The sequence below is a fragment of the Pan paniscus genome, chromosome 7 (assembly GCF_029289425.2).
Source record: "Pan paniscus chromosome 7, NHGRI_mPanPan1-v2.0_pri, whole genome shotgun sequence".
Taxonomy (NCBI): Eukaryota; Metazoa; Chordata; class Mammalia; order Primates; family Hominidae; genus Pan; species Pan paniscus.
Genome location: NC_073256.2, coordinates 88,941,767 through 88,967,531, shown reverse-complemented (window position 1 = coordinate 88,967,531; position 25,765 = coordinate 88,941,767). Strand labels below are relative to the sequence as shown.

General features: G+C 40.8%; 1 protein-coding gene and 1 pseudogene across 2 annotated transcripts in view; both read left to right on the top strand.

Annotated features, from left to right (window-relative positions):
* The window catches only part of C7H8orf89 (chromosome 7 C8orf89 homolog), a 138,701-nt gene that overhangs the window by 70,238 nt on the left and 42,698 nt on the right, over nt 1-25,765 (top strand). The window lies entirely within an intron of this gene.
* LOC100979238 (putative heat shock protein HSP 90-beta-3) lies at nt 3,735-4,464 on the top strand (annotated as a pseudogene).

Below are 25,765 nucleotides of genomic sequence, written 5' to 3'. Positions count from 1 at the left end.
AATGTGCAGAAATGCACCAACAACAGACAAGCAGAGAGCCAAATCATGAATGAAATCCCATTCACAATTCCCACAAAGAGAATAAAATACCTAGAAATACAGCTAACAAGGGAAGTTAAGGACCTCTTCAAGGAGAACTACAAGCCACTACTCAATAAAATCAGAGAGGACACAAGCAGATGGACAAACATTCCATGCTTATGGATAGAAAGAATCAATATCGTGAAAATGGCCATACTGCTCAAAGCAATTTATAGATTCAATGCTGCTATTCCCATTAAACTACCATTGACATTCTTCACAGAATTAGAAAAAGCTATTTAAAAATTCACATGGAACCAAAAAAGAGCTCGTATAGCCAGGACAATCCTAAGCAAAAAGAACAAAGCTGGAGGCATCATGCTGTACTACATTCAAACTATACTACAAGGCTACAGTAACCAAAACAACATGGTACTGGTACAAAAACAGACACATACACCAATGGAAAAAATAGAGAACCCAGAAATAAGGCTACACACCTACAATTATCTGATCTTTGATGAACTTGACAAAAACAAGCAATGGGGAATGAATTCCCTATTCAATAAATGGTGCTGGGAGAACTGGCTAGCCAGATACAGCAGAAAATTGAAACTGGATCCCTTCCTTATACCTTATACAAGAATTAACTCAAGTTGGATTAAACACTTAAATGTAAAACACAAAACCTTAAAAACCCTAGTAGAAAATCTAGGCAATACCATTCAGGACATAGACATGGTCAAATATTTTATGATGAAATTGCCAAAGGCAATTGCAACAAAAGCAAAAATTGACAAATGGAATCTAATTAAACTAAAGAGCTTCTACACAGCAAAAGAAACTGTCATCAGAGTAAACAGACAATCTACAGAATAGAAGAAAATTTTTGCAGTCTATCCATCTGACAAAGGTCGAATATCCAGAATCTACAAGGAACTTAAACAAATTTATAAGAAAAAACAAACAACCCCATTAAAAAGTGGGCAAAGGATATGAACAGACACACCTTAAAAAAAGATATATATGCGGCCAACAAACATGTGAATAAAAGGTCAACATAACTGATCATTAGAGAAATGCAAATCAAAACCACAATGAGATACCATCTCATATTAGAATGGTGATTATTAAAAAGTCAAGAAACAACAGATGCTGATGAGGTTGTGGAGAAACAGGAACACTTTTACACTGTTAGTGGGAATGCAAATTAGTTCAACCATTGTGGAAGACAGTGTGGTGATTCCTCAAAGATCTAGAACCGGAAATACCATTTGACCCAGCAATCCCATTTGACCCAGCAATCCCATTACTGGGTATATATCCAAAGGAATATAAATCATTCTATTATAAAGATACATGCATGCATATGTTCATTGCAGCACTATTCACAATAGTAAAGACATGGAATCAACCCAAATGCCCATCAATGATACACTATGGAATACTATGCAGCCATAAAAAGGAATGAGATCATGTCCTTTGCAGGGACATGGATGAAGCTGGAAGCCATTATCCTCAGCAAACTAATGCAGAAATGGAAAACCAAACACCGCATATTCTCACTTATGAGTGGGAACTGAACAATGAGAACACATGGACACCGGGAGGGGAACAACACACACTGGAGCCTATTGGGGGAGGGTGGGGGAAGGGGAGAGCATTAGGGAAAAGAGCTAATGCATGTTGGGCTTAATACCCAGGTGATGGGTTGATAGGTGCAGCCAAGCTGTGTTACATAGGTGTTTACTGTGTAACAAACCTGCATTCTGCACATGTACCCTGGAACATAAAAAAAACTAAAACAATGTTTTTTAAAAAAGAAAAAAGTTCTCCTGTGGGAAAATACTATGAAATAGCATTCTCATGCTACAGAGAACTCAATCAAGGAATAGTCAATCAATGCGAAAACTTTATTGTGGTTTTATTTTAAGAAATTGCCATAGTCACTCTCACCTTTTACACCACCCTGATCAGTCAGTAGCCATCAGAATCAAGACAAGACCTTCCACCAGCAAAAAGATGATGACACACTGAAGGCTCAGATGATTATTATCATTTTTTAGCAATAAAATATTTTTAAATTAAGGTAGGGAAAATTTCAAACCATGTTTTTCCTCTTTTCTCATTCAAAACACAACAACAATCAACACAAAAAAGTTCTGTGACCAAATGTGGGGGATTACTCCCTACCAAAAAATAAGCAATCTGCAGTTCTGCTGCAGATACGAACTGAGTATCCTCTAATTTAATTCTGACACTATCTACCTCAAGATAGTGTCAGAAACTTACAATCATGGTGGAAGGTGAAGAGGAAACAAGCACCTCTTCACATGGTGGCAGGAGAGAGAGAGAACAAGGGGGAAAGTGCCACACACTTTTAAACCATCAGCTGTCATAAGAACTCATTCACTATCACGAGAACAGCATGGGGGAAACCCGCCCCCATGATCCAATCACCTCCCACCAAGTCCCTCCCCCAACATTGGGAATTACAATTCAACATGAGATTTGGGTGGGGACACAGAGCCAAACTATATCAAATAATATCACAGGTATGTTCACTTTTAAAGACATGCTATTGCACACTTAATAGACCACAGTATAGTGTAAACATAACTTTTATATGACTGGGGACCCCAGAAAAATTGTGTGACTCACTTTGTCATGGTGTTCTGGAACTGACCCTGCAATATCTCTGAGGTTTGCCTATAATTAATGGGCTATTTGTGTTGAGCATTAAATTAGTGCTGTGGATACAAAATTGATTGTCACTAATTCCTTTTCCTCACCTCATTGAGGGCCTCAAATTTTAGAGGAGGAAAAGTCTAGCTTCCATATCTCAAAAAATAGGTTAAACTATTGTAGAACCCTAAGTTATAGTTTAAAATATTAGTGATTACTGGCATCTGTACAATTATTTATGGTTTAATAAAGGTTTTCCATCATGGTCTTAGTCTGTTTTATGCTGCTACATCAAAATACCTGAGACTGGCTAATTCATAAAAAACAGGAATTTATTTCATACAGTTCTGGAGGCTGAGAAGTTCAAGATCAGGGTGCTGACAGTTTCAGTGTCTGGAGACGGCCTGGTCTTTGCTTCCAAGATGGTGCCTCATTTTTGTTTCCTCCAGATGGGAGGAGTGCTGTTTCCCCACATGGCTGAAGGTGGAAGGGTAAAAGGTACGAACTCCCTCTGTAAATCTCTTTTATAAGGGCACCTAATCTCACTCACAAGGGAGGAGCCCCATGGCCTCATCACCTCTTAAAGGCTCCACCTCTTTTTTTTTTTTTTTTTTTTGAGACGGAGTCTCCTCTGTGGCCCAGGCTGGAGTGCAGTGGCACCATCTCAGCTCACCGCAAGCTCCGCCTCCCCGGTTCACACCATTCTCCCGCCTCAGCCTCCTGAGTAGCTGGGACTACAGGTGCCCACCACCATGCCCGGCTAATGTTTTGTATTTTTAGTAGAGACGGGGTTTCACCGTGTTAGCCAGGATGGTCTCGATCTCCTGACCTCATGATCCACCCACCTCGGCCTCCCAAAGTGCTGGGATTACAGGCGTGAGCCACCGCACCCAGCCAAGGCTCCATCTGTTAATACTATCCCATTGGCAGCACGTGAATTTTGAAGGAGAAACATTCACATTCAAATCACATGATTTCATTTCAGCCTTGGACAGTGAAGTTACACATGGATGTAACATGAGTAATTTTCTGGTGAGAGCAAAGAGCAGGTGGCCAATTCTGCTTTTGTGGACTGAGTGTGGAAGCGGGGCTTCAAGGTAGTCTCTATGACCGAGTCCATTGGTGAGTAATGTGTGCAGAGGCTCAAGGAATTTGATGGGAAAAGCCTGGTCTCAGTTACCAAGGAGAGTCTGGAGCTACCTGAGGATGAGGAGGAGAAGAAAATGGAAGAGAGCAAGGCAAAGTTTGAGAACCTCTGCAAGCTCATGAAAAAAAATCTTAGATAAAGAGTTTGAGAAGATGACAATCTTCAATAGGCTTGTGTCTTCACCCTGTTGCATTGTGACCAGCACCTATGGCTGGACAGCCAATATGGAGCAGATCATGAAAGCCCAGGCACTTCAGGACAACTCTACCATGGGCTACATGATGGCCAAAAAGCACCTGGAGATCAACCCCAACCACCCCATTGTGGAGATGCTGCAGCAGAAGGCTGAGGCTGATAGGAACAGCAAGGCAGTCAAGGACCTGATGGTGCTGCTGTTTGAAACCGTGCTGCTCTCTTCTGGCTTCTTCCTTGAGGATCCCCAAACTCACTCCAACTAGATTGACTGCAGGATCAAGCTAGGCCTGTTGAGGATGAAGTGGAAGCAGAGGAACCCAGTGCTGCAGTTCCTGATGAGATTCTCTAGCTTTGAGGGCAATGAAAATGCGTCTTGCATAGAAGATCAGGAGTTTATACCTTGGGTCTTCATATAATGTCCCCACGGTTCTCACCGCATCCTTGAGTGCCTTATCCTACGTGGCTCCCTCTGCTAATGTCTAGTGTTTTTTCCTCTCCTGTCCTTGTGTCTAAGGCAGGAAACAAGGGCCTCAAGCCCCATTCCCTCCCTTCTCTGACAGCAGGATTGGATGTTATGTATTGTGGTTTTATTGTTTGATCATTTTGTTCTGAATCTAAAGTATGCAAAATAAAGAATATGCTGTTTTTATTTAACAAAACCCAAAACATATGAGTGATTTTGTGAATAAAGACAAAAGTGTGTTCCTAAGTCCAGAGGCTCCCTTGGTGTCACATGGTTTCTAGGTGGCGGCTCTCCACAGCACGCTGCCATCAGGAACACTTTCCAAACCTCCATTAGGTCCATCATAGACTCATATAATCAGCCATAGAATTTCAAGTGCTTAATATTCCTCTGGTTTTTCTGTCTGAATTTTTCTGCATTTGAAAATGAGGGGAACGGCTACCTGGAATTATGAAGAGCTGGCTTCTAATTGAATGGGCTTAGAATGTTGAGTGCAGGGCAGATTTCAGCAGACAGTCCAAGTCAGAAGAAAGCTGAATTTAAGACCTGCTTTAGAATAAATATTTGTGATTCCTCAAGCAGTTCTTGTCTCTTAATGTATGGCATTTTCAAAATGCTTACAGTCTGTACCCTGATTGATGTTTATGTTTAAAGAAGTATAGAAATTGCCATCAGTACCTGTTGATCCCACCAGAATATTAAGCTAAACAGAGAAAATGTATGTGTTCACAGTTACAGGCACAATTTATAGTTCTTGGAATACAAGTTGATATCTACACAAAATAGATGTATAAAGAGAGGAATGCTTTTTGATTATTGAGAGTGTTTTGCTTGTGCCATGTTTTTACCTGAAACTAAGGAGACATCAGTGTGTAATTTTCCTATAACTCTACAAGCCTAAGTATAATCTGAGGTAATGTGTGCACAAAGAGACCAAAAACCTATCTTCTAAAAACTGGGCCTGGTGAAATAATACTATCAGGGACCTTATTCTAGAACTTATAATTTTTGTGGTAGCTGACAGACTTGGAGTCTAGGCTTATAGAGTGTTGTTTTGGTGACAACAAAAATGTTGGAAGAAAAGATGCCTTTGGCTCATAACAAGCCAATTTCATTTAATATAAAGGTATTTTAGGCTGGGCATGGTGGCTCACGCATGTAATCCCTACACTTTGGGAGGCCAAGGTCAGGAGTTCGAGACCAGCCTGACCAACATGGAGAAACCCCGTCTCTACTAAAAATACAAAATAAGCCAGGTGTGTTGGCGCGTGCCTCTAATCCCAGCTACTAGGGAGGCTGAGGAAGGAGAATTGCTTGAACCTGGGAAGCAGAGGTTGCGGTTAGCCAAGATCACACCATTGCACTACAGCCTGGGCAACAAGAGTGAAACTCCGTCTCAAAAAAAAAAAAAAGTATTTTAGCAGGTTAAATATATGCACAAATTGATTTACACTTTAGAAGATCTGGCATATATACTTGAAACAATTTCTGACAACTATCCCCTCTCCTTCCAACTACAGGTTGTGCTTCTGCAATCTTTTTTTTCTAAATTGTGATAAAATACACAAAACGATAAATTCACAGGCACTTTGGTTCACAACTGTAATCCCAGCACTTTGGGAGGCTGAGGCAGGAGGATTGCTTGAGGTCAGGAGTTTGAGAACAGCCTGGGCAACATAGCAAGACCCTATCTCTTCAAAAAATAAAAAAAGTTAGCCGGGTGTGGTGTTGCATGCCTGTATCCCAGCTACTCAGAAGGCTGAGGCAGGAGGATCTCTTCAGTTCAGGAGTTTGAGTTTGCAGTGAGCTATGTGCCACTGTACTTTAGCCTGGGCAACAGAATGAGACCATGTCTCAAAAAACAAAAACCCCAAAATTACCATTCTCACCATTTTTAAGTGTACAATTCAGTGGTATTAAATATGTTCACATCTACAATCTTGAGTTCTCTTGGTGTTTTGTTTAGGACTGACTTCCTTTCTTCTCTCTTAGTTAATTATTATTTTTTTTCTTGACTTCACTCTTACCATTCCAACAAATAGGCAAAAAATTCTGAAGCTTGGTACAAAAGGGGAAAAAGAACGATAGGGCTTGTGGAAGGCTATCTCCTCAGAAACTGGAGGAGTGAGCTGCTGGGGCCTTTACTTGTGCCCTGCCTTCTGTTGTGGTAGCAGGAGGACCCTCTCCCAGGGTCCTGGAAAGGCACCAACTTCCCAGAAAAAGGTGGAAGCCTTTTCTGTTTCTATGGCAGGGTTGTCCTCAACCTTATGGAAGCTAAATAGACCTTTTTATGCCTTGGGACTCTTCTACTGCCAAACTCTAACCGATGGGCCCTCAGGTTCTACGGAGGAGGAGGAGAGGAATAAGATGTTTAGTGTTGAAGGACTCTGATCTGAAAAGGACTGGAAGAAAGAGAAGGAGGGTTTCTATATCCTGAGGCGCAGGTGCTCGAACCCCAACATGACACAGGTCTGATAGTTGGCATAGGGCCTAAGATGCTTGGGACTGGTGAAATGCTTGTGCTGCTGCCTAGGAGTGGCTAGATCAGAGAGGATCCATCCATCTCAACCCCACAGCTTTAGGAAAGAGTAGAGTTAATCATAACTTCAACCTAGATGGAAATTGATCTTAGAGAGAAATTTGTCAGCTGCTGGAGTATGGAGGCTCTCTGGTATTGCTTACATAGACAGAATGGGACTGAAGACAGAGAGTCCTAGTCATATACTGAGATGAAAGCTCAACACACAGTGGCGAGATTTGGCAAGCCTCTGCCTTACGGAGAGCCCCTAAGCAGGAGAGCAAAAGGGAGTAGACAGCCTTGTTACACTGTATTGTGAACCTGTGAATTCCTGTGAAAGTCTCAGTAGCTCAAGAAATATTTCTTATAATTTGGCAAGATTAGAGAGAAATCCACTCCTGAATTCCTTAGCAGAAGTTGTAGATGGGCTTGGGTGAAGATTTCCGTTTCAGCATACAGGTTTTCCTTGCAGAGAGATTATTCAAATCAGCTGAAAAACCATTGAGCCTACCATGTGAAGGCAACTGCAGTGGACATTCAAGGGTGGGTAAGACATGGTCCTTGCTTCAGGGATTTTACAGGATAGTGTGGATAAGTGAGCATGGATACCTGTGTGATGGGATGGCATAAATGTTGTGAACTGATGTAAATGCACAGCACTGACTTTCTTTAAGACTTCATTTCTGGTATGGAGGCCATATTAAGTCAGTAAATGAAATAGAGTTATGAGGAAATCCACTAAGAAAATCACTAATTAATCAATTTATTTCAATATATATTGATCTTCCATGTACCAGGCACTAAGTCATTGAAAATCTAAAGAAAAATAAGCATGGTCCCTGTTCTTGCAAGGCTGCCACACAGGATGGGGAGACTGACAGCCATCAGCAATGCAGTATCAGGAGAGGCATCAGCCCCCCCCTTGACTTTACACCTTTTTTGGGGTGGAATTTCCAGGACCACTTGGACACTGGAGCATCCTGATTAATAAAATCACTGAAGGAAAGGCACAACCCCATGGTGCTTGGGTAGACAGGATGAAGAAGGGCAGTGCAAAAAAGGGCAGGAAGGAAGATAATTCTCCAAAGGGCAGGAAGGAAGATAATTCTCCAAGTGTCTGAACATGTCACCACCAATGCCCACTCTGCCATGTTGAAACCTCTCTAAGACAGCATGGTTAAAACTGCAGCTCTTCTAAGTGGCCTGCGAATGTTTGCCAACCCTATAGTTGAACTCATCTTCCCCACCCTATTTATTTGCAGGATTATCACAGCTTGTCCATGCCCTGGGAAGGCCAACAGGATATGGCTACAGCCCGAGTTGATTTCCATTCCCTCTGAAGTCCAACCAAGGGGTCAGGGAGATAGCCTTAGGGACCAAACTAGAGCCTCACCTGGCTGGCTGGTTGCTGAGTGCCACATCTGTTGCTTTCAGAGCAGCCGGGGGGAGTGGAATATCATGGGCCTTCTAGCAACATGGTGGGCATCTTCACCAAGCATGTCTTGGCTCAGGCTATTGTAACAATCCTATAAACTGGAGGCTTTAGTGACAAACAGTTCTGTCTCACAGTTCTGGAGGGTGCGAAATCCAAGATCAAGGTGCCAGCAGACCTGGCATTTAGTGAGGGCTGGCTCCCTTGTTTGGAGACAGCCTTCTTACTGTGTCTTCATATGACTGACAGAAAGAGATTCTCGTGTCTCCTCCTCTTTTTAAAAGGGCGCTGATCCAATTTATGAGGACACCACCCTCATGAAATAGAGTTATGAGGAAATCCACTAAGAAAATCACTAATTAATCAATTTAGCCCACCTCCTGATACCGTCGTATTGAAGAGAAGGCTTCAACATATGAATTTTGGAGGTTCACAAACATTCAGTCCCTAGTACAGCAGGCTGGAGTTTTGAAGTTCATGTTAGAATAGAGGTTAACCACGTGGGCTGTGATGTCATGCTGCCTGGGAGCAGATTCCCACTCTGGAAGTTGCCAGCTGTTTAGCTGTTGTCAGGTTTCTTTGCCTTGCCACGTGTCAAAATGGAGATGTAAAAAACCCAAAATAATAATAATGCTGGGGGTGTTGGGAGATGTAAGTAAAAGAATGCATGTAAAGCCATTAGCACAGTGTCTGTCACATGGTGCTTAATTGTGTTAGGTTTATAAACCCTTCAGGGGGGTTCCCACCACCCAGGGATTGAGCAAAACCCTTGAAGTCCCCGGCTGGTGTGGGAAATAGGAATACCACATGAATCGTATTGTAACTTGAGATGGTCTGATGGGCCACTTTCTCCTCTTTCAGACAGGTTGAGTGGGATACAATTACAATTTCTTAGTTTTTTTCAACCTTAGCAGAAAGGGTATAATTTTAATAAGATGAAAGGAAGCTTGCAGGCTCCTGATAACAAAGACTATCACAGGCCACCCTTGTGTGTCTGCAGTTTCTCAGATCATCTTGAGGAATCCAGATTAATGAATGTGCAGTAAAGGGATGACATTGGTGCATGCCAACAAGACCTCGCTTTCCCCATGGGGGATGAAGGAGGGGGAAAGGAACTCAACTTGAGTCCTCTTTCAATAATTGCTGCTGTTTAAATGGGGGTGGTGGTATACGTGTGTTTTAGAAAGCCTCCTGTGAACATTCCTGAGCTCTATTCCACCAGGGTGGCAGCTCTGGTTTGTTACACTGCCTGATAACAGTTTAGAGTTGACGTAGGGAAAAACCATATATTCCTAGCTCTGTTTTTGAAAGAGACCGAGTAAATGTTCATATTAGAGTTTAATTAAAATGTGCATACATATTATTCTCTTAAATAAGTGTTTACACTGGCCCCTTCCTTTCCCTTTATGTTCCAAGTGAACAATACCAATATCTAACTTCTGTAACATTTTGGTTCAAGAAAACCATACAGAATCTAAGATTACCTCCCACACCCCACTTTCTGCCAGCTCCAGAATGGCTTTCTCCTTCCTTCCAATGTTTTTTTCCTTCATTCACAGCCTTATTGCCCAGTAGTTAACACTGATGCAGGAAAGACACATATAAATGTAATGCACTCAAAACTGTCAAGCTGTGAGTGACTTATTATATTCCGCCTCTATCTTGAAAATGACAACTTTCACTGACATCCCCCTTGGCCCTCCCAGTTGTCAAGGGAGTAGTGCTAAGGGTCCTAGAACAGTAGACCATAGAGCTGCTAGATAGCTAAGAAGGAGTATGACATCTCCATTGAGGCCAGTGAGAGAAGCATAGGTCCAATGCAGTTAAAACCTAGAGGATGTACAGATTAGTAACTGCTATTGTCACTTGTCTGATCTATGTCAGGTACTGTACTAAGTATTTAACAAACATTTCTTTTTATTTATTTATTTGTTTTTAAATTTCACTTTAAGTTCTGGGATACATGTGCAGAACATGTAGGTTTATTACATAGGTATACATAGGCCAGGGTGGTTTGCTGTGCCTATCAACCTGTCATCTAGGTTTTAAGCCCAGCATGCATTAGATATTTGTCCTAATGCTCTCCCTCCCTTTTCCCCCCACCCCCCAACAGGCACTGGTGTGCGATGTTCCCCTTCCTGTGTCCATGTGTTCTCATTGTTCAACTCCCACTTATGAATGAGAACATGTGGTATTTGGTTTTCTGTTAGTTTGCTGAGAATGATGGCTTCCAGCTTCAACTATGTCCCTGCAAAGGACATGAACTCATTCTTTTTTATGGCTGCATAATATTCCGTGGTATATATATGCCACATTTTCTTTCTTTCTTTCCTTTTATTTTTTTTTTTGGATGGAACCTGTTGCCCAGGCTGGAGTGCGGTGGTGCGATCTTGGCTCACTGCAAGCTCCGCCTCCCGGGTTCACGCCGTTCTCCTGCCTTAGCCTCCACGAGTAGCTGGGACTACAGGCTCCCGCCACCACACCCACCTAATTTTTTTGTTTTGTATTTTTAGTAGAGATGGGGTTTCACTGTGTTAGCCAGGATGGTCTCGATCTCCTAACCTCGTGATCCACCCGCCTCGGCCTCCGAAAGTGTTGGGATTACAGGTGTGAGCCACCATGCCCGGCCTGCCACATTTTCTTTATCCAGTCTATCATTGATGGGCATTTGGGTTGGTTCCAAGTCTTTGCTATTGAAAATAGTGCTGCAATAAACATACATGTGCATGTGTCTTTATAGTAGACTGATTTATAATCCTTTCGGTATATACCCAGTAATGAGATTGCTGGGTCAAATGGTATTTCTGGTTCCAGATCCTTGAGGAATCGCCACACTGTCTTCCACAATGGTTGAACTAGTTTACACTCCCATCAACAATGTAAAAGCATTCCTATTTCTCCACATTTAACAAACATTTCATTTATTCCTTGCAACAACCCCAGGTACTGTTTTGAGACAGAGTCTTGCTCTGTTGCCAGGCTGGAGTGCAGTGACGCGAACTTGGCTTACTGCAACCTCTGTATCCCGGGTTCAAGCAATTCTCCTGCCTCAGCCTCCCAAGTAGCTGGGACTACAGGCGTGTGCTACCACGCCCAGCTAATTTTTGTATTATTAATAGAGATGGGGTTTCACCATGTTGGCTAGGATAGTCTCGATCTCTTGACCTCGTGATCCACCCGCCTCTGCCTCCCAAAGTGCTGGGATTACAGGCGTAAGCCACTGCGCCCGGCCCAAATCCTGTGTTCTTAACTACTCTGCAGCCCTTCTGGACACAGGACTCTCTGTGGGATTATAGAAAATATACTTTTTTCTCAAGCTGTTTATAGTCTAGAATGAACTAGAATGTATGCAATAGTATCTTGCTGTTCTAACTTAAATTGTTTTCACTATCTGTTCACCAATAATCTGTTCCAACAGAAAATGCATGGAGTATGATTTTGTCATGCAGGGGAAGATCCACACGGATAGAATTACTTCCCAAAGTGTGTTTTAGATTCACTTCCCCCAAAGGCAATGGTGTGGAAGCTTGAATGTTTATTCTGTAAGCACAAATGATACACGTAGTGTAGTACCTCCAGGTAACGTGGCCTGGGGACTGGGGTAGGCTGGGCATAAGGGAATTATTTGGCTTGTGAGATGTTGCAGACAGATTTCAATACAGTCATGCATTGCTTAACATTGGGCATACATTCTGGGAAATGTGTCGTTAGGCAATTTCATCGTTGGGCAAACACTGTAGGGTGCATTTACACAAACCTAGATGGCAGAGCCTGCTACACAGCAAGGCTAGATGGTGTAGCCTGTTGCTTCTAGGCCACAAGCCTGCTCAGCATGTTGCTGTACTGAATACTGTAGGCAACTGTAACACAACAGTAAGTATTTGTGTATCTAAACATAGAAAAGATACAGTAAAAACACAGTAGAAAAGGCTTCAAAAATGGTATACCTGTAGGGCACTTATCACGAATAGAGCTTGCAGGTCTGGAAGCTGCTCTGGGTGTCAATGAGAAAGTGGCAAGTGACTGTGAAGGCCTATGACATTACCGTGAACTACTGGAGACTTTATAGACACTGTACACTTAGGCTACACAAAATTTATTTAAAATTTTTGTCTTCAATAATAAATTAATCTTAGCTTATTGTAACTTTTTTACTTTATAAATGTTTTTCTTTCTTTCTTTTTTTTTTTTTTGAGACTGAGTCTCTGTCACCATGGCTGGAGTGCAGTGGCGCAATCTCAGCTCACTGCAACCTCTGCCTCCCAGGTTGAAGCTATTCTCCTGCCCCAGCCTCCCGAGTAGCTGGGATTACAGGCTCCCGCCACCACACCTGGCTAACTTTTTTTTGCATTTTTAGTAGAGACAGAGTTTCACCATGTTGGCCAGGCTGGCTCAAACTCCTGACCTCAAGTGATCCACCTGCCTCGGCCTCCCCAAGTGCTGGGATTACAGGCATGAGCCTGTACTTTTTAAAAACTTTTTGGCTGTTTTGTCATAACAATTAGCTTAAAACACATTGCATGGCTATACAAAAATATTTTCTTTCTTTATATCCTTATTCTATAAGCTTTTTTCTATTTTTATGCTTTTTTTTTGTTAAAAGTGAAAACATAAGCACACACATTAGCCTAGGCCTACACAGGGCCAGGATCATCAGTGTCACTGTCTTCCAGCTCTACCTCTTTGTCCCACTGGGAGGTCTTCAGGGACAGTAACAGGCATAGAGCTGTCATTTCCTATGATAACAGTGCCTTCTTCTGGATACCTCCTGAAGGACCTGCCCGAGGCTGTCCTACAGTTCATTTTTTTGTTGTTTTTAATAAGTAGAAGGAGTACAGTCATAAAGATAAAAAGAATAGTATAGTAAATGCTAGGCGATAAAAATTTTCCAGCTCCATTATAATTTTGTGGGACCACTCATATATGTGGTCCATTGTTGACTGAAATGCTATGTGGTGCATGTGTTTTTATAAAATGAAAAGTACAGTTTCCCTCAGGAGCAGCAAAGCTGTGGACCCTGTAGTGTGATAGAGTGATGGGTTTCCCTAATTATTGCTGATTTACTTCCATCAGAGAATGATTTACCACTAGCTGTGTTATGGAAGGTAACATAGGGTAGGCACTATGATAGAAATTAAGAATGCTGATTATCTCATTTGTATGTGAAATCTAGAAGTAGAAACCATAGAATGAGCGTGGAATGATGGTTACCTGGGCTGGCGGTGGGGTTAATGGGGGAGTGGAGTGTGAGAATGGGGAGTTACTGGTCCAGGGGTACACAGTTTCAGTTAGACAGGACAAATAAGTTTTGAGATCTATTGCACAGCAGGTGACTATTGTCAGTAATAATGTATATTTAAAAATAACTAAGAAAGTAAAGTTCAAATGTATAACCACAAAAAAGTCAAGTGAGATCATAGATATGATAATTAGCTTTATTAAATCACTCCACATTGTGTATATATATATATATCACAACATCACATTGCACTTGTGAAAGTTGTCAGAATCAAAGTGGAGTCAATTGTGTTAAAACTTCTGACAAACAGAGCTGGGGAAGGCCATGAAGGAAGGGATCTCATGCACGAATGCCTGATAACAAGAACTATCAAGGCCGGGCGCAACGGCTCATGCCTGCAATCCCAGCAAGAGGAGGGAAGATTGCTTGAGCTCAGGAGTTCAAGACCAGTCTGGGCAACACAATGAAACCTTGTCTCTACAGAAAAATTTAAAAATTACCAGGTGTGATGCCTCACACTTCTAGTCCCAGTTCCTCGGGAGGCTGAGGTGGGAGGATTGCTTGATTGCTTGAGCCCGGGAGATGGAGGCTGCAATGAGCTGTGATTGCACCACTGCACTCCAGTCTGGCCAACAGAGTGAGACCTTTTCTCAAAAACAAAAACAGCAAAAAAGTAATACAAGACTCTACCAAAACCACAACCTTTCATTGCACAAAGGCCATTGCAACCTTACATTTCAAAAAAAAGAAAAAAAAAAAACTTCTGCTGAGGACACTTGCCCAAAAACTTCCTATCCAGCCTCGGACTGGTACCACCTTGTTATTGATCTGTGTGGCCAAGGATAATTATTGCAAAATAATTATATAATCCTCCTCCTTTTTTCTTTAAAAATCTTCCTTTATCTTCCTGAACACACACAGTTTACTATGGCACATGTATTCCCATCGCAATGCCCATTCCCAAATACATGTCATTTTGCTTTAGAGAGTTTCCCTCTGGTTGTTATTTAGGTTGACATACTCTATTAAAATGACACAAATTAAAAAATAGGAGTGCTGAGATGAATAGGTGTTTTGGCTCTTCACTGAGGGAAAGAAAGACCTGTAAGCAGCTGAGTCCAATCGAGAGGTTAAGTGCAGACATGGAAGTGTGTGTAAAATTCTGTGTGAGAAAACAGGTCAGAGCACCTAATTCTGTTTGTGAGTTACAGGGGAGTATGAACATTGGAGGAGGCTTTACTAGGTCAAGAAGGTCATTTCAAGTCGTGGAAACACAGCCCATTGGTTGGCTTGAAGGTATGAATATGTGTGTCATTATTGCAGGATTGTGAAAAATTAGTGACTGGGACATCAGCTCTCTATGGGGAGGTGAGAAAGATGGGGAAGGGAGGCAAACAGGTTTTCTTTTTTCTTTTTTTTTCTTGAGATGGAGTCTCTCTCTGTCGCCCAGACTGGAGTGCAGTGGTGCCATCTCGGCTCACTGCACCCTCCGCCTCCTGGGTCCAAGCGATTTTCCTGCCTCAGCCTCCTGAGAAGCTGGGACTATAGGTGCCCGCCACCACGTCCGGCTAGTTTTTGTATTTTTAGTAGAGATGGGGTTTCACCATTTTGGCCAGGCTGGTCTTGAACTCTTGACGTCGTGATCTGCCCACCTCAGCCTCCCAAAGTGTTGGGATTACAGGCGTGAGCCACCGCGCCCAGCCGCAAACATGTTTTATAACAAAAATATGCAGCAAATTTCTTCCTGTTATATGTTAACAGTAACAAAATGCAATTATTTTAACAATAAAAGTGGGAAAGAAAATAATGCAGCATAGTTTTCATGACCACCGTGTTTAGACAAAAGTTCACCTTTTCAAATATTCCAAAGCATAACAATTCCACTGGGTCATGGTCCATTCCTGGCCACTGAGCTCCTCATGAAAGTAGAAGTCTAGAAAGTGGAGATATTTCTTCTATAATTACAAATGGCAAGACTGATGATAACTTATTGTGGCTTAAGAAATGTCTCTGACAGGTTGGGGTGAGACCTTTGAATTTAAAAAAAATGTATACAAATTAATGGGGTACACGTGAAATTGTGTTACATGTATATAATGCGTAGTGATCAACTCAGGGTATTTAGGGTGTCCATCACCCGAGTATAAAACATTTTTCTTAACTATAGTCACCCTACTCTGCTCCCAGACATTGAATGTATCCCTTCTATCTAACTGTATGTTTGTACCCTTCAACCCACTTGTCTTCAGCCTCTCCCCTCCTGCATACTTGAATATTTTGTTGATCTTGCAAGGGAAGAAATTCAAAAACACTTCAAGAGAAAATAGAGAGGACAGAGGTTAAAGCTGTAGAAGTCTTTGTTTCTTTACTCTTATCGACCAAATGACTTCTAGGAATAAGTGTGTGCTTGTGCTCACGCACAGTGAATTATTTGTAGTTATTTACAAGATCACTCTATTTCATAATTGTAAGCTTTCAAATGGACATTAATGATGAAATTCAAATGCCAAAGGAACAATGCATGTCATAATTCACAGGGCTTGCAGGCCATTCCAGCCTTTATAACTGCTACCCAATTAATGGTGACGCTTAAGCATACTGGAAACAATAGCAGAAAAGAGATTTACTTTTTTTTTGTCGAGGGGTGGGTTAGAGTTTGGATCTCATTCTGTCACCCAGGCTGGAATGTAGTGGTGCAATCATAGCTCACTGTGGCCTTGATAACTTACTGCTTGGCTCAAGCAGTCCAAGCTGGGACTATAGACATGTGCCCCTGCACCCAGCTCCAGGAGATTTACTTTGAAAATACTCTTTGAAATAATGCTAAGGCAGCTGAAAGCTCCCTGGGTGGAAAAAGCAGAGTAGGTCCTGGAACTACCAGGACACTTCCTCAGAGAGTTTGAGAGATTGGGTGCTTTGATCTCAGGTTTGGCTCTCTGAGCCTCTCCCAGAGGGTGTGTTCTATCCTGCCCTGATCCAGGCCCTGATCCATTCAGAAAGGTCCCCAGAGAAAGCAGTTTCAGAAATAAGAGAGAGACAGTAACAATTCAAGCTTTCTTCTTCGGTGGTTACAAAGAGGAGTAGAACACAATAACCAGCACAGGATGGCTTAATTTTAAACATTAAAAAGGAGAGAGTGAAAAGCAAATATGAAAACGTATTTCAAATTCCAAGGAGAGAAAAAAAGAGCAGCAACTCCCCACTTCGACTCCTGTGTGTGTTCATGGTGTCTACCCTGCCCAAGGAATCACAGGGCTGTTCATTATTTTGGAAAAAGGAATTTGTTATTGACATATCGATGTGTGCCCTTAACCATTTGGTGGGTTTTATTTTTCAATGCCCCTCTTTCATGTTCTGGAGTTTTTCCGGGACAAGGCCTCTCCATCCTACGGGATTACACATGGTCAGATTCATTTTACATTGGATGACAAATTGCATTTGAATTCATCGGGTTGAAAGGTCAGGGCTGTTCTCTGTTACCCAGTCAGGCTCCCTCAAAGTGTCTCAGTCATGAGAATATGTTGGAATCCCTGGGTACTCCATGCCGCTGCCCGCCCAAACCCTCATGAATACTGAACTCTGCGCCGACTTGGATTCCTAATTACTGACTCCATCAAAAGGAGGAGCCACAGCCAAGGACAGACAAAGTAAATGGCGTGGGGTCGTGTCATTCCTCTCCCACAGTCTGTACTCAGTGGTAACCCAGAATTTTTAAAAAGATCTATTTCCTGAACCCTAAATAGGAGATATTTTCTCCAGGATACTACTTCGTGACAATAAGTGCCTTACCAAAGATATGCCCAGAATTATTGGGAGGGGAATAAAAACGTAGTTCTGTACTATGGTTGTAAAAAGGTTGAAGAATGTTTCTAACCCAAGTAGCCCACAGGCCCAACAGCTTTTATCTAGTAGAGAAGGTTTTGTTCTGCTAAGTTTACATTAATTTGATTAAAAGTGACTTACCCCAAGATGCTTGGTTCTCCTGTGAGCACCTTGTTTTGGTCTCTGGGTGGGCTAGGTATAAATGTCATGCTACACACACACGAACGCACATAAGGAGAAAAACCACATCCACTCAGATTCTGCTGGTTTTAAATCTTGTGCCATTCACACTAGTACTGGCTAGAATTTAGTTTTGTACTATCTCGAATCAAATGAGTTTTCATAAAATTTTAATAGTGAAAGGAAATTGTAAATAAAACACTCAGGAAATTTTTTTCAAGTACTTTTAAGCTCTAGCTAACATAGAAACAACATGCAAATTTCAGTCATTTTTTACCTAAATCATTTAAGACGATTCTTTCAAGTCTTTTACTAGGCTATATTAATACCAGTTTATTCAGCTAAATAATTACTTACCTCCTCCTTTCTCCAGGTTTCCAGAAACATCTATTGATAATTATGCTAAAAATTATGATATTGGTCATCATGTATACTTGTTATTAAATGTATATAAAAGTAACAAATACATAATAAAAATTTCACAATTCAGACTTTTCCCTTCATTAAGTATTTAATAACAGCTATCTTCTATTAAACCTTTTTTTAGTAGGATGCTAAATGCTTTATATCCATCTTATTTAATCTTTCACCAGCCCTGGGAGGAAAATGTAAATATGATATTGATATTGCAGATGGGATGCAGAGAGGTTAAGTAACTTGCCTCAGCTCACATAGCATGAGTGGCAGAACTGGGATTCAAATTCAAATCTTCCTGATTCCAAAGCCAGGGCTTTTAACCACTGTGATGTACTGCTTTCATAGTGTGGTAAACTGGCCCCGCATGTGTCTGAATGAGTGAGATTCTTCCTGTCCATTTCTCTGCCCATAGCACCTGGCCTCCTGCAGTCATCAGCAAACACTTGTCCTGCCCTCATAAATACTTTTGGACGAATGAAGGATATGGTTAAAGACCAAACGAAAGGTAATATCCACAACAGGAAAGACTTGCTAACAAATTCATGAGTAGATTTTAGTTTAGCTGATATAGTGAAAGTATTTTTGTGTGAAACAAAGCCCCAGATCCTGCTTGCTTTTGTTGCAATGTGAAAATATTGATGGAAAGATTTAGCAGCTGTTATTCATACTTCTGAAGAAGGCAGAAGACTTTCATTATAATGATGATTCATGTCAAAAATAGAAGTGCAAATAACATTTTTTTAAAATTTACACTTTAGTTCTTTCTAAAAAAGTTTCAGATGACAGATCTAATAAGTGATTTTTAATTGATTTTAGTTCGTTCTTTAGTCTTTAGATACATTGCATCTGTGTACAATGATGTAGAAATTCAGTTCAATTCTACACACAGGCACTGATAGCCTTTATGTGTCATTCTCTGAGCTGGCTGTTCCAGACACTTTTCTTCAGGGACACACAGGGTAGAAAGGTAGGCAAGCGGACATGCGCTGAGTCTGGAATTGAAGTTTTGGCCGGGCATAGTGGCTCATGCCTGTAATGCCAGCATTTTGGGAGGCCAAGGCCCGCAGATCCCTTGAGCCCAGGAGTTTTAGACCAGCCTGGGCAACATGGCAAAACTCCGTCTCTTAAAAAAAAAAAAAAAAATTAGCCAGGTGTGGTGGCGCACGCCTGTAGTGCCTGCAGGGGCTGAGGTGGGAGGATTACTTGAGCCCAGGAAGTCAAGGCTGCAGTGAGCTGTGAATTGCACACTGCACTCTAGCCTGGGTGACAGAGAGAGACCTTGTCTCAAAAAAATAAAAGCAAAACAACAACAAAAAAGAAGTTTTAAAATGATGGTTATGACCCATATAAGCACTATCACACCAGTATTTGGCACTAACAATAAGAGTAACAATAAAATTCTGAAGCACTTCCACAGAGAGGCAGTGGCACAGTTCAAACACCAAGAGTGGACTTGAAGTTTAAGCAGAGTATCTTCAGCTTACACCTTTGGATTTAACTAAATTGGAAATTACATTTTCTCCACATCTTAATCGACTAATTTTATCTTTCTTGCAAAGGGGCAGGTTAATTTTACCTGGGTAAAAATTTGTCAAATAAACCAGCATTTTTTTTCTAAGCTGTGTAGTCTATGGCATTTTGTTGTAGCAGCTGAACGTGCTAAGACATCAGATCCACAATTGTGTAAGTCACTTCCTTGGTTCTGCTTCTGTGAGCAACTCTCACTGATACAGCCCATTTTGAACCTGTTCATAAGCTTGGCTATTATAAAGATTCTGATTAATGAATGGCTTTCTACTTTCCTTTCTATTACTTCTTTCAAGTACAGGGAGGATTAACTCTATTCTCTGGGATTCAGGGATTTTGGGGGCAAAGCCTTTAGTCAATGGAGCTTCTAGGAAAATTGCTCTACTCTTGAGTCTCAAATTCTTTTTTTTACCGTGAGCGTGCATCAAGTTACAACTGAGGGAAATAAAACATATTTTTAAAAAATTTTAACTGATATTTGATAAATAAATGTGTATATTTATTTACACATTTATTTATAAAAATAATGTATATTTTATATATAATATATATTTTATTCTATTATTTATTCATATATAAAAGATTATTTTAATATATTTTAATAAATGTATATTAAATAATATATAAAATATATATTGTTTTTATTTATATATAAAAATATATTTTTTATTATATTAAAAATATAATAAAGACAGAGAGAGAGGCTGGTGATTACCTCCAAGATTGTTTCTAGCATTACACGTGTGCACAGGTTTGGCCATGACTTTATCAGAAGAAAACTCTGTGTTTTCTATTTGATTTCCTCATGTTCACCTCAGTTTGGTTCAATGCCATCTGTGAAGCATCTGTTATAAGTCATGTACTGATGGGGGTCCAAAATTTTATACAGATCCCAAAAATATAAGTCTATAAAATTAGAAGGAATTTCACCCAATCTCTTGCTTGATCCTTTTGTTTTGTATATCAGGAAACTAGTTCAGTGGGTGATTTTCTCAAGTTTGTGCAGCCTGTTAATTATAGAACTGAGTCTAATATCCAAGTTGTCTGATTACTAATGCTGTTTTCTTTTTACTGTGCTAGACTATCTCTGATTTGTTGTTAATTGTAAAAAGCAGTCTCTTAGGCGTTACCAACTTCAGCAGATATAACAAGGCCTTCTTTTTTGGACCACCTCACCTTATGTACTAGCTAAGAGCTCACAAATGCTTATTAGAAAGGAATTTGACTTGCTGTTTTTCTCATTATTTTGATTGGTACATATGTCAAGAAGTGAAACTCAAGTTCAGATGAGTCATATTCATATTTCATAACAGGGCAGCAGCAAATTGGTAGCCAATATTATTGGAGAATTAGGATTAAATTTAACCGTGATGAATCAAAGACCAAAGGAAAAGTAATGGTTTCTCAGTATCACTGGACACGTCCATTGATTTGAGTTATCTTTGAATTCACAGGAGACACAGGAACAAAGTTTCCTAGACATCACCCTGGTAAGGACTTTGGTGGTCTGGCGACCAGCCTGTGAGCTGGGTTCTCAGAAGCACATCTTGAATTTCCTCTGCAGTATCCCCTGCTCTCCAGCCTCTTGTCTCTACGCCTCTTGCAAACTTTCAGCCTGGAATCACTCCCACCCTAACCCATCTACCTCCAGGTGGTAGTGAACTCTTGGAAAAGCCCACACAGCTATGTCAAATGGGGTGGCCACAAATTCACACTTCTAGGCTCAGCTGGGCCCTCAGTGCTGCCATTCAGTTTTTTGTTTTTTGTTTTTGAGACGGAGTTTCACTCTTGTTGCCCAGGCTGGGGTGCAGTGGTGTGATCTCGGCTCTCTGCAACCTCCGCCTCCCAGGTTCAAGTGATTCTCCTGCCTCAGCCTCCCAAGTAGCTGGGATTACAGGTGCCCACCACCACGCTTGGTTAATTTTTTGTATTTTTAGTAGAGACAGGGTCTCACCCATGTTGGCCAGGCTGGTCTTGAACTCCTCAGGTGATCCACCCTCCTTGGCCTCCCAAAGTGCAGGGATTACAGGCGTGAGCCACCGCACCTGGCCCCATTCAGTTTTTTGTTTTCTCTTTGTTAAGCTCTCTCTTTGGTCTTATCAGTTCTTTTTTCATTACTGACTCAGTTCTCTTAGCAGATGCTCTCACCTTCTACTTCACGTAAACAATTTGTCAAATCCCCTCTGCCATCCCCTCCTGGTTTCTGTGAGTCTGCACTGATCTCTGGTCTGAAGAGGCTGGGGAGCCTTCCCTGCTACCAACACTCCTACCAAGCTTTCCACCTCTTTTCCTGCCATCCCCTGGGACCCTACTTCATCAGTAATCGCGTCTCTCATAATCTCTGATCTTTCTCTGCTGGCTCATTCTCCTCAGATTATGAACATGATGAAGACCCGCCTATCCTAAACAAATCAACCAAAAACAAGCCAAAACTTCTCTTGGTTCCCTGTCCTTCTTTAGCTACTAGCCAATCTCTCTTCTCCTTTGGAAAGTTTTTCTGAACAATGATCCCCATTTCCTCTGCCAACTTCCTCAACTCCTGTTCACGCCTCAACCTCCCTGGGTCTAGTTTCTGTTTACTGCCTCCACTCTCATTCATTTGTTTGTTTATTTGTTCATCCATCCATTGCATTCAACAAGTATTTATTGATCAGATGCTAGGTGCCAGGCATTGTTCTAGGTGCTGGAAAATAGCAAAAAAACTCCATTGCAACTTCTCTTGCAAAGTCTCATATTCCAAAAAATATTATTCTTTTAAGACATTGATTATAAAACAAATACAAGATACACGAAGTAACTTCATGGTATTGGTCAAGGCTCCACTTTGACCTCATTATTCCCCAATCTGTTACCTACAAAGATCCCCAGTGTGGCAGGTTGCAACTGCCTCTGCCAGGCCAGAACCTGTATCCATCCCCCTGCTCCCTGCCTGCCCCCTGTGGAGTTCCTAGAAATGTCAACCTTAAAAGCACATCAATTTAAACACCAAGATGTCTTCAGTGTTTGCCCTGGAGCTCCAGAAGCTTTTGGTGAATGGAGGTGAGGGTGGGGGGCTAGTGGGAAAGAATCAGAGGAAAGGAGAGGGAAGAGAAGCCCCAGGAGAGAAAGAGCTAAAGATTATGGACCATTCCACTAAAAGCCAAGGCCCTGATCAAAAGATAATAATAACAGTAGAAGTAGTAATAATAATAAATAAATGAAATTAATATTTTATTATTAAATTCATTGCAAAATTTGGAAAACACACAAAAGCAAAAGCACAAGAGGATAATAAAAATCACAAAGTGTACTTCCCAAAGGAAGCTATTCTTTTGGTATGTTTCCTACCAATAGGTATTTCTCTGTACATGTGGTGTACATCCCATGCAAAGTTGATATCCCACTGTAAAAGCTGATTGCATATATCATTTTTCACTTAATATTCTATTATGAGATTTTTTCCTCAACTCATTAAATGTTCTTGAAAAGCATGAAGCTGGAGAAACATGCAAAGAATAGATTCTAAGAGACTGCAGCAAGGGGTTTAGATTTTTCCTGAAAACAGTGGGAATTCCCTGGAGAGATTTTCTTCACCCTCTACTTTTTTTTTTTCTTTTTTTTTTGAGAGGTTTTCTAAGTCAGGCTAATTGAGGAATAATTCACGTGCAGTACAGTAAAAGTCACCCTTTTGAGGTGTGTGGTCTGATGAGTTTAACAAATGGATGCATGTAATATTATCACAACCAAGACATATGATATTTCAATCACCACAAAAAGTCCTTTTGTGATCTTTATGTAGTCCATCCCCTTTTCTCAATCTAACCCCAGCAACCTAATCTGATGTCTTCGTTTTGCCTTTTCCAGAAAGTCATATAAATGAAATCATACAGAATGTTACCTTTTATGTCTGACTTCTTGCACTTAGCATAATGCTTTCTATCCACATTGTCACATGTTTGTTCCTTTTGGTTGCTGAGTGGTATTCCATTTGATAGTATGGCACAACTTGTTTATTCATTCACCAGTTAATGACATTTGAATTGTTTTCAGTTGTTGATTTGTAGTTTTTTCTTTAAGGCCTTTGTCTAGGTTGTTATTAGGGTAATGCTGACTTCATCAAACAGTTTGGGAAATATTCCTTCCACTTCCATTTTCTGCAAGAGTTTGTACACAGTTGCAATGATTTCTTCTTTCAATATTTGCCAGAATTTACCAGTGGCACATCTGGATCTGGACTTTCCGTTGTAAGCAAAATTTTAATGGCAAGTTCAAATTCTTTTATACATATAGGACTATTCTAGTCATCTACTCTTCTTGAGTGAGCGTTGTAGCTTGTATCTTTCAAGAACTGAATCTATTTATCTTTTATCAGACTTTTTGCTATTAATTTTATAATCTTTTAATCTTTTAATGTCTGTAAGATCTATAGTGATTCCCCTCCTTTCATTCCTGAAATTGGTAGTTTGTGTCTTCTCTCTCTTTTTTTCTCGATTACATTAGTTCAAGGTTTATACATTTTGTCCATCATCTCAAAAAGCCAGTTGCTATTTCATGATTATCTCTATTTGTTTTCAGTTTACCTGATTTATGCTCTTATCCCTATTATTTTCTTCCCTCTGCTTGCTTGGGTTTGATTTACTTTTCTTTCTCTCATTTCCTAAGGTTGAAGCTTAGACTGTTGATTTGAGACCATTCTATCTTTTAACATAAGCATTTAATGTTATATATTTCCCTCTAGGAACTGCTGTAGCTATATCCCTCCAATTTTGGTATGTTATTTGTTTTCATCTTCTTAAAAATATTTTATAATATATCTTGCGAGTTCCTTTTTAACCAAGAATTATTTAGAAGGGTGCTGTTTAATATAAAATATTTAGATACTTTTCTAGATACTCTCTTATTATTGATTTCTAATTTTAATTGGCTGTGGTCAGAGAACAGAGTTTTATATGATTTTAATTTTTAATTTTTTTTTTGTTTTGAGATGGAGTCTCACTCTGCTGCCCAGGAGTGCAGTGGCACAATCCCAGCTAGCTGCAACCTCCATCTCCTGGGTTTAAACGATTTTCCTGTCTCAGCCTCCTCAGTAGCTGGGATTACAGGCATGAGCCACTATGCCTGGCAATTTTTGTATTTTGAGTAGACATGGGGTTTCACCTCTTAGCCAGGCTGGTCTCGAACTCCTAAGCTCAGGTGATCTGCCTGCCTTGGCCTCCCAAAGTGCTGGGATTACAGGGGTGAGCCACGACTCCCGACCAATTGTAATTTTTAAAAAAATTATTGAGGCATGTTTTATGACCTAGAATGTGGTCTATTTTGATGAGATTTCATAAGCATGTCAAGTGAGTGTGTGTTCAGCTATTGTTGGTTAGAGTGTTCTGTAAATGTCAATTAGGCCATTTGTTTAATAGCACCGTTTGCTATCGTCATACTGATTTTCCATCTACTTTATTGAGAGAGGCCGACATATATGAAGAAGAGATGCTCAATATCAACATCACTAATCATCAGGAAAATAGAAATCAAAACCACAATGAGAGCATCTCACACCTGTTAAGATGGCTATTATCAGAAAGACAAGAGATAACAAGTGTTGGAAAGAATGTGGAGGAAGGGGAACCTTGCAGACCGTTGGTGGAAGTTCAGATTTGTACAGCCATCATGAAAACTTTACAAATAGAACTACAAATAGAACTACCGTATGATCCAGCAATCCCACTACCAGGTATACATGTAAAGGGAAAGAAATCAGTACCTGGCTGAGATAGCCACACTTTCATGTTCATTGCAGCATTATTCACAATAGCCAAGATACGGAAACAACCTAAATATCCATCAGCAGACGACTGGCTAAAGAAATTGTGACACATACACACACACACACACACACACACACAAACAGTGGAATAGCATTCAGCCTTAAAAAAGAAGGAGATCAGCTGGGCACAGTGGCTCATGCCTATAATCCCAGCACTTTGGGAGGCCGAGGCAGGTGGATCACCTGAGGTCAGGGGTTCGAGACCAGCCTGGCCAACATGGTGAAACCCCGCCTCTACTAAAAATACAAAAATTAGCTGGTTGTTGTGGTGTGCTCCTGTAAGCCCAGCTACTGAGGAGGCTGAGGCAGGAGAATCACTTGA